Here is a 19095-nt window from a genome sequence, read left to right on the forward strand (position 1 = left end):
AGAATTCTTTTTCAAAGAATGTGTAAGATCATTTTTTAAAACATGAATGTTTGAGGGGTGCCTGGGTGACTCAGTCACTTAAGCATCTCACTCTTGATTTTGATTCAGACCAATATCTCAGGTTCATGAGATAGAGCCCCGCATCAGGCTCTGTGCTTTAAGAAGCTTGGTTAGAAATGGGGGGAAAAAGATATGACTGGCATTAGAGGCATGAACAGGTTCAAAGGAGAGTTATCTTGTTGGTTTAGTATTAAGTAAGATAGGAGGGACTTAAACATGTCTATACACCACTTTGGAAAAGACTTAATCAATATGTAGAATTTCATGGAAAGGGAGGTGGGTGGGAGGATGGGGTAACTCAGTGATGGGCAATAAGGAGGGCACATGATGTGATGACCACTGGGTTTTTACGCAACTAAATGAATCATTGAACATTAAATCAAAAACTAATGATGTACTACTATATGTTGGGTAATTGAATTTAAATTAAAAAAAAAAAGAACAAAGAATGTACCAGGATTGGACAGAAAAAGAAAATAAAGGAAAGCTGAAGATAAATTTGGACAGTAAGAAAAGTTATTTTCAAAGTAAAGCATTAACAAGGGAGTCCAGATTTCAGATCAACTTGCTTACTGGAAAGAGAAAAGGTAATATTAATAGTTCAAATTTTGATATGGCAGTTGAAATTCTTAATAGAAAATAGATGAATCAGCTATGATAAAAGTCAGATACCCATGTGTATGGAAACATGGGTGCTGGCCTTCCCATAAACTTGGAAACATCTTATTAGAAAATGATTGGGTCAGCTACAATAAAAATCAGATATTCATATCTTTAGAAACATACTGTGGTAGCCTTGCCCAAAACTGAAAATACATAAAATATATATAAGAGATTATAAGAGAGAGGATAACAAGAGGGACAAGAAAAAAAAAGCATATTCTAAGGACTGAGTTGGCCTTCAGTGGAGAGTGCAGAGCCTATCCTGAAAGCTATTGCTCATTCTCTTAAAAAATATATAAAGCATTTAATAGTAGAATCCTCCTTTATTCTTTGAGGTATTCTTTTACTTGGAGAGCATAACTTAAAATGTAATGAAAAAAAGTGCAAAGTATATATTGACTTAGGAAAGAAAAGTGTACTTATATCTGTCTAATCTTGTATTGCAATATGTAATGTTTACTTACTGAAATAATCATATTTTATACTTGAGAATGCTCTGATAGAGTGTCAAATTCCTTAATTTCCCTTTTTCTACATGTTTTAAGTATCTAAATTTAAGCTTATCCATATTTTTGAGAATATTCACTTAATTAAAAAAATACCACATTGCCATTAAACTTATATCAAGACTCTGTTTTCTTTTTTTCCTCCACAGATTGGAATCTTATTTAATCTATAGTATTTTTACAAAGCAACATGTGATAATAAGATAAAGCAGCAGATGGTGCTCTAAAATTCATTAGTACTTATTACTCCACTCCCTTCTTAGTGCTGAATCTGAAGTAATTGGGGATTTCAGATACACATAGCAATACACTTCTTTTTCTGTTCCCTGAGAATTTTATAAGCATATTATGCATTCATTACAGGATATTGGCATTTCCAAAATTAGTGGATAGAATTATCCAACATTTAATAAAATAATGAATGGTAATAAAGATCATTAGTAATTATTTATATTTCAAAATTTATGCTTCAATGTTAATATGCTATGCTGTATAGTTTTTTAAATGACATCAACTGAAAATACATAAAAATGGTTGTTTTCTCTTTATGTTTTCCTTTTTTTAAGCTAGAGAATAGTTGTGTAATAAGGTGTAACTCAACAGAAAATGAATCTATGTATTATGGTTATTGTATTCTCAAGTACACATCCAAACTTATCTCCAACAATTAATTATTATATACTTTCCTCTCACCCTCTTTAAGTCTTCTTTGACTTACTCCTCTGTGGGTAAAGTTAGCTGGTTTTCCTACTGCTCTGTTATCACAAGCTAGAGCAATTTAATTGAGACTTAATAATAATTTAATTTTCCAACCCCCAGTAAGAACTTTTTATATCCACAGCACCTAGCAAAGCGCCTGGCATGTGGTTTGCACTCAATAAACATTCACTTCATTGAATGATAGAAGGTATGTATTTGGAGTATAAAAGAGAACAATGAAAAGTAACTCAAGATAAAGTAAGGGACTTACAAGGAAAATAAGTAATGGCAAAGGAACTGTGGCAGATATTTTTAAGTGCCTCATTTAAACCCAATAGTGACATAATTATCTTTGGTAAACAGAATAAAATTGGCAGCTTCAAAGTAACTTCAGACCAATTTTGAGGTTATAACAGTAAGAGACACATTTATAACAGTCAATATCAAGGTCAGGCAGTTCACTTAAATAAGTGAAACAGAGCTGGTTAAGACTATGGAAAACAGAGAACACATGCCATATCTACAAAGGAGATGTCTACTCATCTCTCATTTCCTGAAGCTGAATGCTATGTGGAAATGTAGACTAAATATTTTAGACCTTTTAATCTTATAGGGGAAAGTGAAATAATAAATGTCATAATTTTATGAATTGTTAAGTGCAAATTTTAAGAACAATATCTGGTTTAAACAAATTATATTTGTGCATTTGTCTCAAAGAGTTTGCCATTCCTTGATTCAAGGCAATAGCAATAATGATGGAGAGGTAGTGGTGAACTTCAGAAACTAGGGATCAGATTGGGTAGGAATTAATAACTGTGACACACATACATGTATACATAGAAATACACATTTATAGACACAGTAATACAATATTTGAATCCAATTATTTGTCTGAGTTATGGCAAATTTTCCTGTCTTCTTGTTCTGTCTTTACCTACTCCCTAATTTGTTTTAAGCCATATGTTAAAAAAGAATACTCCAAAAGTTTTCTTTTCAAAACTGTTGGTTTCTCTTTTTTTTCTCTTTTTATTTCAATCATTTAATATATATATTTAGTCTATTACATTACAAAATTAACATATACTCCTTGAACATCCAAAGATATATCAAGAAAATCCCTCCTCCTGATTTTATTCCATAGAAACAATCACAAATTAACAACTTGATTTCTATTGTTTGAAACTCTGCATAATTCCTTAAATATATACAATACACTGTTTTATGAACAGTTTGATCCATTTTTATAATGTGTATATGTTGGGTGTCTTTATAGTAACATATTAAAATATAATTCAGCAATTTTTTTTTTAAATCATGGAGATCTTTCCACTAAGATCTTTCCACTAAATTCCCATGCATTTAACTTAGTCAAATTGAAATATACATAACCTGGAAGGAAAAAAAAAGGTAGGAAAAACTATAAAAACTGCACAGACATTTCTGTTCAGTAAGCAGCATGTTTCTGTATCAAAGTAGATGAGGACTATCCTTCACTTCTTTTGTTTCCCTCTGTTGGTTCAAGTTCGTAAGAATTTTCAGTGGATTTTCTAGAATGAGGTTTTGCAGCACTAAGTGTGATCTAGTAGTTAAAGAAAGCATGTTGGGTAAAATAGTGTCTTTATATAGAAATCACCTGATTTATTTAGGACCATTATCTCCAATATCACACTCTCCTGAGAGATTTCTAAGAATAATTTGGATTACATGTAAATTTAACTTTATACCCTAGCTTTAAATCTAACATCCTGCCAAAGGAGTTATTCATCATGTTTTCTAATTCTATTATATGCATCTACCTAATTATTTCTTAAAAGATTTATTTATATATTTATTTGAGACAGAGAGAGAGACAGACAGAGAAAGAGAACAGGAGTGAGGGGGGAGGGGCAGATAGAGAGGCAGACTCCCTGCTGAGCAGGGAGACTGACCCATTCTTGATCCCAGAACCCTGAGATCATGACCTGAGCCAAAAGCAGATGCTTAACTGACTGAAAACACCCAGGTGCCCCTCTAGCTGATTATTTTTATCAACAAAACAGTACTCATTTTGTAGATACACAATGATGTATTTGCTGATTCTCTATGGGCAAACATTTACTTGGGGAGGACTAATGTCCCTTATTTCTATTCTTTTTCAGGAATATCTTACCTATTCAAAGTACTTCTTCTAGGGGAATTTTATTATTAATTAAAAAAAAAAGATATTAGTGCTGTTAGTATTCTCAAGGGATATAAATTTAAAAATATAATTTTTACTATAATTTATTGAATTCCTCTTTGTGCCAAGCATTCCTGGCATCATTTAAATTTCATAAACCCCTGAAGTAGACATTACATTATTAGTATGAATACTATACAAAGAAGAACTTTTAGGGTCAGAACAATTAAGTAACATCACCTGAGTTATATAGCAAGTGGGCATTAAGACTAAGATCTGAAACCAAACATTAAAGCCCCTAAACTAGTTTCGCTGATGTCATGACCTCAGAGTCCTGAGACTGAGCCCTGAGCCCAGCCAGGGCTGAACTCTGCACTCAGCAGGGAATCTGCTGCCCCTCTCCCTTTTCCACTTTTCTCTCTCTCCATCTCTCTCTGTCTGTCTCACAAACATAAATAAAATCTTTGAGGTGCCTCATTTAGGCATCTGACTCTTGACTTTAGCTAGGGTTATGATCTCAGGTTGTGAAATCAAGCCCTCTTAGTGGGGAGTCTGCTTGATTCTTTCTCTTCCTCTTCCTCCTCCTCTGCCCTCCCGTGCTCTCTCTCTCTCTGTCTCAGATAAAATAATAGATAGATAGATAGATAGATAAATCTTTAAAGCCCTCAACCTAAACCTTACTTCTTATTAGAATTTTATAGGAGATATATTATATTCTGCTTTGAATTTAGGAATTAATGTCTTTACTATGTTAAATCTTCCCCAGTAGGAATGTGTTGTCTGAGCATCTTTTCTAGTGCTCCAAGAAATTCATAATAATAATAATGTAGTATCTGTCATTAAGGTATTGTGATTTTCCATAATATGCACATACATGTATTCACCATTGAAATAGGTTTTTATACATCATTACTTTCTGTATCATTTCATGGCTCTTTTGATCATTACACTGACTAGTTTTTAGCCTCAAAAACAGGTTACTTTCAGAAATAAAACACTTTAATTAACTGGCAGTAAATTTAGCTTTTGTAAAAATAAAGCTACATTTCACTCTAGGGAAAATAGAAGATGTGTTTAAAATATTAACAGGCAAAATAAACAGAGAAGTGTGTATAATTTTAAAATATTGTTAAATATCCGTATTTAAATTGTTGATCTGATTTAAAAATTTCCCCCAAGCGGGGTATAAGTAAAGTGTTCCAACCAACTCAAACCCTAATTAGAAGACATTGCCATTCATCCTGATAGCATGAATCCCATTTCCTTCCCATTACCATCAAATATCAGATCGAAGTGTAACCACTCATAGGAAAAAGAGGCAATAAAGAACTTTAAAAACACGATGACCACTAGGGGGCATGTTTCACTTTCTTATCAGAGGGCACTAAATTCATTTTCAGTTTTAGGTAGTCCTCAGGAACAGGTGAAGAATTGTGAAATCCACAACTACAAAAATAGCAAAAGAGTTTCTTTGCATTCTTAGAAGAGCAATGCATGCTTTTTATAAACAACTTAATGTAATGGAAATGATAAAAAGACAAAATCCCAAAGCAATTTTTTGTTAATACTTGGCAAATTTTGTCAAAGTCACAAAGTTATGTTCATACTGCACCTATAATTTTATAATATGAATATTTTTGAGGTTTCCTTCATACATTAATTGTATATCCCAAGAATTCCCATGGCATTGCATCATTTGATTAAATTTAATTTCTTTATTCTATCCATCTTATCTCTATGGTTACATGGTGTTTAAACTTCCTTTTATTATTGGACATTAAGTCTCCTCTGATTTTCCATTAATATGAACAATATTCTAAAAAAAGGACCAGTAAAAGTATAAGTCAAGGCCAATCTGGATTCATGTCTCAACTATGCCATTTCCTCTTTAAAATGTGGGGCTGGTTATTAATCACTTAAACTCTCAGGGCTTTTTAATTTTTTTTTAAAATGGTGCATTTTTTTTAAATGGTATCTACATAAAATTGCTGTTAGACTGAGTTAAAATCCATAAGAAAAAATGAGCTCACCATATAGGACATACTAAACACATTCTAGCTTATATTACAATGTGTTACTGGCACAATTTTTGTACATGAAACTGCATTTCAGATTATTTCTCTAAAACAAATTTCTATAAGTAGATTTGCTCATTCAAAAGTCAGTGATCTTTACTTCCAAATTATTTTCTAACATAGTTGATCCAGTTTATAATCTTTAATGTTATTTTGAAATGTTAAGTTTCTTCATCAAAACAAAAACAGTAACTCATTCAGAGAATAGCATGGCTTGAGAGCCATTGGAATTCATGTTGTACTTCGTTGTAAAAATGGCAAACATGCATCAGAAAGTGTTATGTTTATCTGATTTCATCTTTTTTCAAAACTTGATAATCTGAGTTTAATAAGGTCTGTGCAAGCATTTTATGTGTATATATACATGTTCTATTTTCTTAGGTAGGGAAAACAACAGTCCTTGTAAATCTCAGAAAGCTCTGTGTCTCAAGAAAGGCAAAGAACCACGATTCTAAACATAATCCTCCCAAACTATGAGACCCACTAATTTGTGAGAAGAACTTCAACTGTGTCTTGTTTCTCGAGGCCAGGTATGTTAATGAGTGTAGACATATGGTATTAACTGTTGTCCTATTCCCTTTGACTTTTATTGCCTATAACCTTTTCTAAAATCTAAAATTAGAAAGTTAAAGCATCTACTAAGCAATATGATGTAAAATGACTATTCTATTATTTTGAAGCTCGCCTTAAATATAATTGGAGGCTTTAAAATAAGTTCCATCTAGCTACTTTTGCTGCAATGCATTCAATTAATAAATGTACTAAAAGTGTCTTATTCACTCAGTTTGGAGACATGTCTGAATTTTTTTTGGCCTTTTCACTAATTACATCTAATTAGAAGAAATATTGAAATATAGAGAACAACACAGTTCACATTTCTCTTTTTCTTTCTGAGGGGCTGCCAACCCCTACTTGGAAAGAGCTAATCAAGAATAATTTCCTTTAGGTGCACATACATTTACTAGTCTATTTCTTTTTACATCCTTATGTCCAGAAAGAAGAAAGACTTGGAAGTTGACTTAGAAAACTAAAGGTAAACTAGTAAATAAAAACAAATAAACCAAATGAAGTTAGTCCTACCTTTGGGTTTGGGGCATAAAAGTCCTAAAACAGGCGAACTTTTGACTGACTTATTTACACAAAACTCTTAAAGTTTGGATTACTTTGAAGAGAAAGATGTGGTTTCCTTAAAAGGATTTTCCTTAATCTTCTCTCTTCCTGGGGCTTCCTGGATTTTAGATAAGAATGTCAGCCATGCTAATAGGAAAGCTCCTTATAAAAGGAACAGATTAAACATCTGAAATACAAATAATTATTAAAAAGTAAGTTGCTGGACACTTCCTATCTTCTCTGTTTCAACTTTGAGATAGGCACTGATATCATCGGTAAGAGAAAGAGACGCTTACCTATTCAATTTAGAGTTCTTATTGAATTCGATAACTTGCTTCCCATCTTATTTATTGATATCATAAAGATACATTCCTAGGAAAAAGACTGTAAGTGGAGAAGAGAGCAGGCCCATCAGGAGAGTCTTATGGAAAACTACATCGAGATACCACTCACAGGTCCCAAGTGTCTTCTTGGGAAAGTGTCAATTTTGGAAAAGAAAGAAAGGAAGGAAAGGTGGAAGGAAGGGAGAGAGGGAGGGAGAAAAGGTGAGAGAGAGAGAGAGAGACAAAGGATAGAACTAAAAACACTTCCATGACATCATCAACAATAGTACATTACAATATTACAATAGTACATTACAAAGTACAATACAATTACAATAGTACAATACAAAGAGATTTGGTGAATCTCTTCCACCAAACCAAGAATTCAGAGCAAATACTGTGAATCACCAGGCAGTGACTCAATAGTGAGCTTATGAAGAGAAATTTAATATAATTTGGAACATTAAAGAATGAAAACGAATGTTTTACACTAACTAACCTGATAAGATATATTTAAATAAAAATGGGCCACCATATTACTAGCAAATTACAAAGCCAGAGACTTGCCAGTATCTGAGATCTCTTCTACCTTCTTCCATTTGTAACTGAATGAAGCGTCTTATGCAAGGTACTCAGTAAGTCAGGTTTCCTGTCCTTTTAACGTCACAGAGCCTCCTTGGAGATGAACCCAAGTCAAAGTCAAAAGCTTTCTCTCAGGACTTCCCCATAATTTCTCATGTTCTAAAAGTAAGACTTTCTACCCCACCCCAAGAGACGTTCCTTAACTAGTAAACAGAGGTTACCATAGGGTCTTGGAAATTAATCAACTAAATGTAAGAAGTTAGTTGTTCAAACTGAAGTCAACCTATCCCCACAGTAGCCTTATGGTAATCTCCTCAGATTTGAAGCTCTCCTATGCACAAGTACAACTGTCTTGTTTATTTACTGTCAGTAGTAGGGATATTCAATAAATATTTGTTAAATGAATGAATAAATGTTCACAAATATAAAATATAGACCCTGCCTAATTGAATAACCACATTTGTTTCTTAAAATGTTTAAAAATTAGTGATCACATGCCCTTATTAAATTATTCCTATCAAGTTTGCATGCTTACATAGTTTCCTATCTTCAAAATAATGCTCTCCCTTCCCACTTGGATCTGGAAAAATAGACTCTTTTTTTTTTTTTTTTAAGATTTTACTTATTTATTTGAGAGAGGAAGTGAGAGAGAGAGCACAAGTGTGAGGGGAAAAAGTGAGAGGGAGAAGGAGAAGTAGATTTCCCACTGAAATGGCCCACTGGGCCATCCCAAGACCCTGAGATTATGACTTTAGTCAAAGGCAGACACTTAACTGACTAAGCCATCCAGGTGCCCCTGGAAAAATACAGTTTTAAAACTATTTGTAAATGCTTACTTTTTCACTGTTCTAGGTAACACTTATAGATAATATAAATTTCAACATAAGTCATTCATTTTATTTTCTCTTGGAATAATGCCTTAAAACTCCACATATACAACACCCTCTCACACATAGCCCCACAAACATGTGTACACACAATTTTAAAAGAAATATACCCCTCACATTGGGAAATTTTTAAGATTCAAACTACTCTGCATTCCAGGAAACAGAAACCAAAGGTTTGAATTTATATACACATTGACCTAAGACTTTCTAATCAAAATGAACTCCCTTAGGATATTTCTAGGCATCCAGAGAGGGTTGAGAAGATCTACTAATAGCTAAAAGGAGAAATTGTGATGAGAAGAGCAGAAACTATTTTCTGAAGAGGAAATGAAAAGAAGGATTGCAAATCCCACACTGAGGGTGTCTGGGGCTAGTGCCAACATTCGAATAAAGGCAATTCTTACCTTTGGAGTTTTATGGGATGGTGAAACACAACTAAATAGGATTACGGTATAACACAGCATATAGAAAAACTCATGAATATAGGTAAGGCTTGGAAATAAATACTAAGCCACATTTATTCAATATCAAAGAAAGAGAATGGTGTATATGCAGCCATAATATTAATTATAATTTAACTAATTTTCAGTCTTTCATTTTACAGTGGAGAGAAACTAACTATAAAGTAGAAAGTTTTCAATTGCCAAGAGAATTCTAAGTCCCTTCAGAATGATTACTCAGGATTAGAATTATAGCACAGTTTAAGCACAGAATATTTTAAAAAATGCATTAAATCCATTTAATTCAACAGGTAAACACATATATATGAGGCATTCTTATTCAGATATGAGATTCAAAAATATTTTCCATATCTGTAGAAAACCAGTATCTACAGTTTATCTTATTGGTCATGGTTGTATGTGAATTAAATTCTATGTTAAACAAAGAAAAGCTTTCTAGTTGTTGATGTCAGAGGTATTTATTTCCCATACAGAGGTCAGATCTACTTTTTTTTTTAATTGGAACAATTTTGAGTTTCATTTAATTCGCCCATCATTATTGTCATAAAATCACCATGAAGCCCTCCTAATGTACTTTTACACATTACAAGAAGAATTAGCCCCAGGAAAGAGGTATCTTTTTTTTTTTTTTAAAGATTTTATTTATTTATTTGACAGAGAGAGATCACAAGTAGACGGAGAGGCAGATAGAGAGAGAGAGAGAGAGGGAAGCAGGTTCCCTGCCAAGCAGAGAGCCCAATGCGGGACTCGATCCCAGGACCCTGAGATCATGACCTGAGCCAAAGGCAGCGGCTTAACACACTGAGCCACCCAGGCGCCCAAAAGAGGTATCTTTTAATTAGGGATTTAATTATTGTATAGTAGAGAAAAAAAAGTACTCATAAGATGTCATTCTAAGAAATCTTAAGTTATGATTGTTCCCCCACATTAGATTGCTTTTTTTGTCTTTAAATTAACATCTTAAAGTGTTATTTCAATTCAATAATTCAAAGATTATTTTAAAATATATCACATTTATCTTTTTTAAAGCTCTTTTTCTTTGATTCTTATTTTAAAGACTATTTTATTTTAAGAGCAGTCTTAGGTTCACAGCAAAATTGAGAGGAATCTATATTTTCCGTATACCTCCTGCCTCAATGCATACATTACTTTCCCGTTATCAATATCCACCACCAGAATAGTACATTTGTTATAACTGATGAATCTACACGAAAACATCAATAGTTGCCCCAAACCCATAGTTTACCTTAGGGTTCACTCTTGGTGTTGGTACATTCTATGAGTTTGAACAAATGTATAATGACATCTATCTACCATTATAGTATCATACAGAAAAATTTCATTGACCTAAAAATCCTCTAGGCTGCCTATACTAGTCCTTTCCCCCATCCACCCCCAACCCCTGGCAACTACTCATCTTTTTAATGTCTCCATAGTTTTGCCTTTTCTAGAATGTCATGTAGCTGGAAAACATACAGCATGTAGTCTTTCCAGATTGGCTTCTTTCACTTAGTAATATTTCACTTAGTATTATGTCTGGATGTATCATAGTTTATTTATCCATTCATTTGCTTTAGGACATCTTCGTTGTTCCTGAGTTTTGGCAATTAACAACAACAACAAAAAGCTGCTATAAATATTTGTGTGCGGATTCCATTTATTTGTTTTTTATAGCAATATTTGTAGTTGTCCTTAAGAATTAAGAAGATAACAAATTGGGGCACCTGGGTGGATCAGTGGGTTGGGTCTCTGCTTTCAGCTGGGGTCATGATCTCAGGGTCCTGGGATCAAGCCCCACATCGGGCTTTCTGCTCGGCAGAGAGCCTGCTTCCCTTCCTCTCTCTCTGCCTGCCTCTCTGCCTGCTTGTGGTCTCTGTCAAATAAATGAATAAAATCTTAAAAAAAAGAAAAAAGAAGATAACAAATCAATGCATATTAATAATAAATTCAATCAATCCTTAAGTATAATGGGTAAAATATGAGAGTTCTTCCACCTTCCAACTGTTGCCCATACTTAGTTCTGCAGCACTGAAGTTATCTACTCCTAATATCTGCATTATATACAGGCCAAATATATAAAAAGGTGTTTTGAGTATGGCAGGGCAATTCAAGAACAAGTGAGAGAAAGACACTGAGATCTTGAGAATTTCTTTCAGTGTGGAGAAAAATGCATTTAAACTGTCTGAAGTAAAGTTTAATAGATAAGGTGTCCAGACACATTATATAGATATATCTACTTTGCCTAGCTGTATCCTAGTTTATATAGTTATATCTTAGACAAATGTATGACTCGTCAAGATATATTGTCAGGACATATTTAGTTTGTCTATTCTAGCTCTTCTAGATATGTTCTAGAAAATAGTTAATGAGAAAAAAAAACTAGAAATCTTTCCTAAATAGATTTTTCTTAGCAAAAACAAAATAGTGTCAACTTTATTTTTTAAAATACCTAAATTATAAATTTAAAATAGCAAGACATAATATTATTTTTTAAATAGTTTCATTCCTTCTATCCTTTTCAGTAACAAAAAGTATTTCATGACCCAAGATAATATTTCTAGGAAATAAAGGGTCATAAACAAAATACTTTTTGTAATGTTGTGATCATCTTCATAATTTAATAATATTGAGGCCTTAATGCTTATTTTTAAAATTATGTTTTAAAACAATTTTGAGTTATATATTATTTTTAACTTTTTAAAATCTTGAATTATATTTTAAAAGAACAAGAAGCAAAAAGTCCTTTAAGCTTTTGATATTCAATAACTTAATGGACTCACAATTTTCTTTTTCTCTTAGAATCTTACTTTACTTTAACTGCAACATTCCCTCCCTGACTTATCAGTTCACAGGTTCTTAACTCTAACAACTTTCCAGGCCTAAAGAGAATTCCTAGTTCTTTTTCTACAGTTCACCTCATCATTTGCTAACCATATTTCAACAACCCACTATGTTTACTTTTCATCTCCTGCTTCAGAATTTTCTGTGGTTTCCCTTCTTTCCTTGTAGAAGTTTTACAAATAAATCTTCAGGGTATTAGAGCATAATGTCTTCTTTTGAAACCTCTGAAAAATAGTTATATACAGTAAAGGACTGGCCTTCTTATTCCATTTGGGCAGAAAATATCAAATAAAGGAGACCATTTTAGCCACAGAAAAGTAAATTTAGCTTAAGAAAAAAATAAAATGGTAAGAGTCTATCTAATTTCAGATGTTAAGGAAAACATCTCAAAAATAAAAGTCTAACAAGAAAACATTAATTATGCACAAGTTTCATAATGATGCAAGCATGTTATTGAACATACGTAGTTGTCCAAATAAAGTATTTTAAACTGTTTTTTCATAGATGCAAAAAAGAAAATGATTCTCCAAAAGTAGTAAGATGTCTACAGTGATCTCCATAACCCAGCCATGTTCACCCTTTGACCCCACACCATACTCCTCACTCTCACCCACAGGCATTCTCTTTGTACCTTATGTAGGCCAGTGACTGTCAGCACCTTTATGCATTGCTGTCTATTTTTCTTGTGACTTCCTTTCCTAAGGTATTTGTACTGGTGACATACTCTCATCATATAGGATTTAGCTCAAGTTTCATCTTCAGACTATATTCTCTAACTAACTTCATTGATATTGGTTTGCTCTCCTTCCTTTTGCTCTATTTTACTGTTTTCATAGCAATTACATCTCCACGATATTACAATGATATTACATGATAATGATATTATGATATTACACGATATTACACAGCAAAGGAATGACAAATTGATGTGGTGTTTTAATAATCTGCCAACAATGCAGGGAATGATGAGGAAAGAAGGTGTGTGTTTTCTAAGGAAGTCTTTATTTATAAATTTTTGGTTTATAAAGTTTATGGTTTATAAAGTTCTGATTATATAGTTCAAAATGTGTCATGCACCATTCAATTGTCAATGAAATATTTTATCAATGCAGTTACTTTACTTTTTAGAGCTCAACAAAAATAGACAATTTTATCAATAACTATTTAGAAGACAGTATTTATGATACAATATTTTTAAAAGAGTTATTTTTTAAAGATCTTAAAGAGTAGAGATAGAAATTAAGATTTTTTTCACGTGTACTAATTGCTCTTCAAAATAGTGGAAACTCTCCTCATGCCAAGGAGCCAGGAGTCCTGCAGTCTATAATATTAGTCCAATCTGTGCTGTGAAATAATCTCATAAGCACAGTGCTGGTGGGGGATTGTATGCCTCTTCGTGCTGTGGCTCTGGAAATCTTATAGGATTCTAAGATTGAGAAATAATTGCCTCTTAATGCCAGTGCAGTTTTTGGCAGGAGTGCCAAGTAGAGAAAACAGCACATGGCAATTTGATAAGGATGGCTATCCTCTCAGACAGGGACATATGATCACTTGAGGTTTCTTTCCACTACAAATGACTTCCAGCCAATGCATAAAACTCCTTTAAATATCACTAAATGCTGGTAAGTCAACAATTCAAACTCTTATCAGAAATACATGAAATCTAAACTAATAAAATATTTTCTACTGTATGAATTCTCAAATTGTGCATGAAAGGGAAAGAACAGTTTCCTAATTGAAAGGCTATATGTTATAGGTACACAGTCTATAAACTTAACAACAACCAAGTCCAAATACTTTCTGCTTCTGTGCCACAGATCGTCCCCCTTAGATACCACAGTCATGCTCCCCAAATCACACTTTATAAACATTTCACAATCATAACTGACAAAGATACTAAGATGTCTTAGTGGCTTTGTTAAAGGCTTTCACATCAATAAATACACTATACAAAAATCAAGTGAAAGCTGAAATGTTAGCATTCATCTAAACTGTCCACTTGGTCAGTAATGTTGAATTTGTTCTCTGTTTGGGTGGGGTAGAGCAATTCATAAAAGACAAGGAACACTTTTTAGAAATAAAAACTATATGTTTATATATGCAAAATGGAAACAAATTTTTTTAAATTGGGAAATCCTTTATGATATGCAAAGTATACAAGGGAAAAGAATAATGTAAGTACACAGAGCTGAGACCAGGGTGAGCATAGTGAGATATTCATTTTGGGAGCAAAATTTAAGAGGATGCAGAAGAACACCTTAATGACCAAGATAAGTAATAGCTAGTATAATATTTTTAAAATAAAATTAATGCTAAAATTCCATGATACAATCTAAAAAAATTAAATAAAAACAGGATCAGTATTTCTGATTTTTCCTTTTGCTTAGTCTTGGTTTGGAACTGCAAACACTAAGCACTTTTTTTTTTATGATTTGATTTATTTATTTGAGAGAGAGGACAAGCAGGGGGAGGGGCAGGACTCCCTGTTGATCAAGGAGTCCAATGCTGGGCTAGATCCCAGGACCTTGGGATCATGACCTGAGCCAAAGGAAGATGCTTAACCAACTGAGCCACCCAGGCGCTCTAATTACCTTTTAATCATATATTTCAGAACTTAGAAAAAGTGCAAAACCCAAGAAAAAAGAGTCTGGCTTCAATGTAATATTCTAATATTGTTATTTTTTTGGCACTAAACACATTTTGCAAATAATATTATAGCTTAAACATTTGTATTCTAAATATACTAGTTGTCTCTCTTCAAATGTATGCTAAGATCTTTAAGGCAGAGGTCATGTCTTAAACTTTTCTTATTTAACATGTTGTCTCATAGTGTTATACCTATAATGGTTGCTTGATTAATCCTTATTAATAAGCTGGTAGATTAAATAAATGCTGATTTACATGGCTTTCTCTATTAACCCCCAAGCTCTCTTTTGTAGTCTAGTGACATGACAAAAGAAATACAGAACAAAAGGGACTTGTGCATTGACAGACAGTATCTTATTTTTTTGATATGTGTAAATGTACTGAGATGTATACCTTTCATTTTCTTAAAAAAGAAATTGAGCTGTCTGTCAAATGATACAGAAGTACTATACTTTTTTGGAAATAACAGGGAAAACAATTCTATATTTTCAGTTTATCAATGTAACCCAGGTATATTATTTTTGGAAAAAAAGTAGCTTAATGTGAAATACAGAATAAAGATAATAGAGGAATGAGAGAAAAATAAAATTATGGAGTGTTTCACTTAATCAAACACTTCAAAGAGTAATTGCCTTTTAATAGAAAATACAAATATGATTGACATAAAAATATAGGTGAAAATATGTAATTTTTATCAAATGCAAGTTGAAACCTCTAAAAATTACATATATGAACCAATTTACTTATCTACCAAATTTTTTTCTTTTGCCCTAAATTTTCCTCATATTTTGTTTATATGTAGCTATAACTATTACTCAACCACTATGACTTTAATTAGTTTACAAAAACAATCTAATATTTTTGCAACATGAAGGAGGAAATTAATAATTTTGTACTGTTTGGGTACATTGTACGTAAGTCATTTACACTTTATGTGACTGAACTCTGTCACACAGTTATTCCGTTTCTCTGACAATTATAAATTGCCTTCTCAAGCTCAAAATTTTTGTGGTACAGTCTTCCATCTTATATATTCTAGTTTTACTATATGGTAACTATTATGTCTTAAATTGTATCAGCCCAAAATTCATATGTAGAAGTCCTTACAATCGCCCAGTATTTCACGAGGTGATCTTATTTAGAGATAGGGTCTTTACAAAGGTGATTTAACTACAGTGAGTTCATGGGGTGGGGTGAACATAACATGTCTTGATATAAAGGAGGAATTTGCCCACAAACCCTTGTTTGATATGAAGATGAAGGCAAAGATGGGGGGGAAGCTTCCACCAGCTACAGAATGTCAAAGATGAGCAGTAAACCACCAGAAGCTAAAGGGTATTTACCCTAAAGATACAAACGTACTGATCTGAAGGGGCACGTGCACCCGAATGTTTATAGCAGCAATGTCTACAATAGCCAAACTATGGAAAGAACCTAGATGTCCATCAACAGATGAATGGATAAAGAAGATGAGGTATATATCTACAATGGAATACAATGCAGCCATCAAAAGAGATGAAATCTTGCCATTTGTGATGACATGGATGGAACTAGAGGGTATTATGCTGAGCGAAATTAGTTAATCAGAGAAAGACAATTATCATATGATCTCCCTGATATGAGGAATTTGAGGGGCTTTTGGGGGTCGGAAAGGAAAAAATGAAACAAGATGGGATCGGGAGAGAGACAAACCATAAGAGACCTTTAATCTCACAAAACAAACTGAGGCTTGCCAGGGGGAGTGGGGGTAGGGAGAGGGTGGTTGGGTTATGGACATTGGGATGGTATGTGCTACAGTGACTGCTGTGAAGTGTGTGAACCTGATGATTCACAGACCTGTACCCCTGGGGCTAATAATACATTATATGTTAATAAAAAATTAAAAAAAAATTAAAAATGGGTGTGTTCTGTAGGTGAAGTATTGTAATGGAAAGTTCATCTGAACATGGAATGTATTTACTCTGCATTCAAGAAATTCACCCTTTAAAAAGTTTAAAATGATTTCAATACAATATAGTGGGGCTATTATTAAAAGTATGCTCAAGCAGATTAAGCATAGAAAAAAGAGCGACTGACTTTATTTAGGGTGGGATCATGAAAGTAAAGGCTTAATGAAGATAGAAACAGTAACCTTTTAAAGGACAAATTATATTCTTTGAGTGAATAAAAGTGTAATTGGCATTTCAGATAGAGTAACATGGACTTTAGAGGCAAGAAACATGTTTAGAGGACTCCAAGTAATTTGATAAGGCCACAGAATGAATTGTGTTCAGGGGATGGGACTGGCAAATCAACAGGTTGTGGTGAGAATCCCCTTGTGTAAAAAGTCATGAAAGGTATATACTGGGGGTGTTATAAATCCTAATGGAGGACTAGGGGATAGTTGTGGAATGAAAAAGACCAGAGTAGAGGCACCAGTAATGGCTGTTGGAATTATGATCCTTGGGTATGTCCACTTGGGGGCACCAGGCTCACAGACTGCAATGTGCCCTATGGCAATTTGTGTGGGGAGAGACATGGAGGTCCTGCATGATGGTAAGGATGCACTGAGAAATATTAGGAAATAAAATAAAATAAAAATAAAAAGGAGAATTATTGGATGGGGGTAAGGTAGGAGGAGTCGTCTAAATGATTTTTGGTGTTTTGCCTTAATTGATAAAACTAGTCTGGATAAGACCAAAAGAGTTTTGATTAGTCTAAGGAAGACAAATATATTGTGTTAGTTTCTTTTTCCCCCAATATTCACAAGTTAATATTTAAATGGCTATGTTAAAAATAGCAGCATTGTGTTCAAACTGATTTTGAATTTAAATACTGTTCCATTTGTAAAAGAATCCCGGCATATGGTGCGCAACTGTTGGCTCTAAAATGTTTGCACTATTGGCCCTCATCTCCTCCTAAAATGTTGGACTGTTTAACTGTTCAGAACAAAGGAAAATGGAGTTTAGTAGTCCAGTCAACAAATTTCTGGTTTTAAATATTGCTTAAATCAAAGTTAATTGATTTCATATAAAGATCCATTCCGTATCTAACCAATTGTCCACAACTGGTGAAAATTAAGTTGCTGACTTTTTTTTTTACCATTTCATTCAGTTAATCTATTCTAAGTTTTTTTTTTTTATTCAGTATGTAAATAAAAGGAATAGTTTAATAGATGGCAACCTAGTTACAAATAAATGCCAGTGCAATGGCCAAGAGCTTAAAAATTTCATATACACTAAATCAGTGAAACTGGATTGTCTGGCCACAATTTTGTGAAGGCATTGTTCATAAGTATTCAGATTAGAACTGAACCTCCTGTATATGAGTGTTTAAATAATTTTGCAGAGAGGAAAAAGAAAGAGAAAACAACATGCAGGTAGAACTAAGTCTAACACAAAACTGAAGATTGTAAATAGATAAAAATAAAAACATGAAGTTGTCCCGATGGCAAATACATTGACAAAAAGTCTGGTTCTTCTCTCATTCATGAGAAACAATTTAGAAAGTGTGGTTTTTGAAAAGTTGGTGGGCTGGTGAGATTGAGTGCTACACTTGGAACAGTTTCTGACCACGGTGCCAGATGAGAAAATGGCCCGGGGTTTCAGGAACCTATCCAGTTTGGTGGTTAATATTTTCCAAACTTAACATGAAATACTTTACTTAGTCTTATTTTTACTGGATCAGATCTGAATGAGTTTACTTTGTTGTATCATTCAGTTAGTTTGAGCCTTGTTGGTATGGCACATAAACAAAATATTTCTTTTCCTTGAATAGAAAAGCGATTAAAAGCATAGAACTTTAATTTGAAAAACAGCCCCACTGCTGTTACTCCTTCTTACCTTCCCCTCCTTGTTAGGTTCCATTATAAAAGTACACCTACTTTTTCCAGCTTGGAATTTAGCCTAAGACTATCATTCTTTACATGAAATAACATCCATAACTGTCACCTGGACTCTTTATTAGAATATATTCTTAGTTTACAGTGTCAAAGAAAACATTTATAGTCATGTTAGGATTTAAATTGCATTTAAACTGCAGTTGACACTAAACAACATAAACATCAAATACAAAGTTTTTTCCTAAAGACTTAAATATAATTCAC

This window comes from Lontra canadensis, unplaced genomic scaffold, assembly GCF_010015895.1.
Source record: "Lontra canadensis isolate GAN:19392208 unplaced genomic scaffold, GSC_riverotter_1.0 scaffold48, whole genome shotgun sequence".
NCBI classification, from domain to species: Eukaryota; Metazoa; Chordata; class Mammalia; order Carnivora; family Mustelidae; genus Lontra; species Lontra canadensis.